Below are 1,631 nucleotides of genomic sequence, written 5' to 3' on the forward strand. Positions count from 1 at the left end.
GGAGGACAGTTCACATTTAAACTCCCGACACTCAGGATACATAGTGAGATACTACAACCAAAATAAAAAAGGTAGAAATATTAATACTAAACAATGCTGCTCTCTCCAGTGTGGGACAGAGACAGTTCTCACACTCTCATGACCCCGGGGCCAGCTCTTCCACCTGCAATAGGTAGCAAGAAGCAAGGTGGGAGAAAGGTATCTCTAACTCCTCCATACCACTGCACAGGAGACAGGAGACAGGGCCAGCTCTCCCATGTTCATACCCTTGGGCCAGCTCACCTGCTCACCTCCCACAGTGTGCTGGACTTGCTCTTCCAAGCTGGCTAGGGCGGGGTCAGCTCTCCTGCTCTCTTGCCCCCAGGGCCAGTTCTCCTGTGATACTCAGGCAAAGGGTGGGGCCAGTTCTGTCCAGACATTAACAAGTCAACCATCGGGGAGTTGGGGGGGGGGTCGTAGCTCAAACCAGGGACCATCTGCCCTGTAAGGTGGTAACAGGCCTCTGCTGCTGCTGGGTCATGGATCCAGACATGGCCCCCAGTGGCAGCACAGGTCAGGATTCCACCATGATACCGTGTGGCATCACCAGCTACTCACATTTGGCTGTTTGTCACTCCCCCTGAGTCTCCAGTTCTGCCTCTCTTCACCAAGCCCACATCCTTCTGTTTCTCTTTCTCTTGCACTTCTCCATCATTTACTTGCTTCTTTTAGTGGCATCCAGGGTCTCTGAGTGCCTGGGGTCATCTCAGGAGTGGTCTCAGGCTCATGCATTGGGCACCCAGCAGGGGTCATTGCCAGTGCTGTCTGCCCTCCCTCCAGGTCTGCACAGCACTGGACCGGTGGTCTTCTCAGAATAGCTCCTGTCTGGGGGCCCCTGGTACCAGACTGGTGGTGGTCTCAGGCTTGCTTTTTTCAGGGAGTGTTAGTGTCCTTATCATCCCAATGTTCACAGGACAGAACACGGAGTGTAGACATAGCCTCTCTTCTCTCTGCCACCTACTGATACACATGTGACAAGGCAGTGACACCTCCCATGCCTCTAGGGGCAGGAAAGCCCTATGTTTTTATGTGAGATGTTCTTTGACTTTTATTTTGTTTTAAGTCTTTTGGTTTTGTTTTCATGACAGGTTTCTCTGTGTAGTCCTGACTGTTCTAGAACTCACTCTGTAGACCAGGCTGATCTCAAACTTAGAGATCAAGCCACCTCTGACTCCCAAGTGCTGGGATTAAAGGTGTGTGCCACCACTACCAGCATCCCTGACTTTCAACATTAGAATAATTTTTTAAAGGTTTCTTATATTCTGTAGTGTGTATGAGGGGGTAGTGGAGCAGGGATAAGAGAGGGCATTACCTTGTAGCCCAGACTAGCCTGGAACTTTCCATGTAGTCCATAATGGTCTCAATGTGTAGAATTCTTTTACCTCAGCCTCCAGACTGCTAGAATTATGATCTTCAGCAACTACAGTCATATTATATGTCTTTCCAATGACAGGTATTTGTTTTGTTTTTTAAAATGAGGTAGGGAAAAAGGAATGGAAGAAAGGAAGGAGAAAAAAGAAAGGGATGGAGGGAGGGAAAGGGAGAGGAGAAGACAGGAGGAGAGGGGAGGGGAGGGAAGGGAAGGGGAAGAC

At 49.7% G+C, this 1,631-nt stretch overlaps 1 non-coding gene across 1 annotated transcript; it reads right to left on the bottom strand.

Moving 5' to 3' along the window:
- Window positions 1-918: 918 nt before the first annotated feature.
- LOC117720237 (small nucleolar RNA SNORA17) lies at window positions 919-1,050 on the bottom strand. Its single transcript, XR_004608270.1, has one exon. It is a non-coding gene; the product is annotated as a small nucleolar RNA SNORA17 (small nucleolar RNA).
- Window positions 1,051-1,631: the final 581 nt, after the last annotated feature.

Source organism: Arvicanthis niloticus, chromosome 14 (genome assembly GCF_011762505.2).
Source record: "Arvicanthis niloticus isolate mArvNil1 chromosome 14, mArvNil1.pat.X, whole genome shotgun sequence".
NCBI classification, from domain to species: Eukaryota; Metazoa; Chordata; class Mammalia; order Rodentia; family Muridae; genus Arvicanthis; species Arvicanthis niloticus.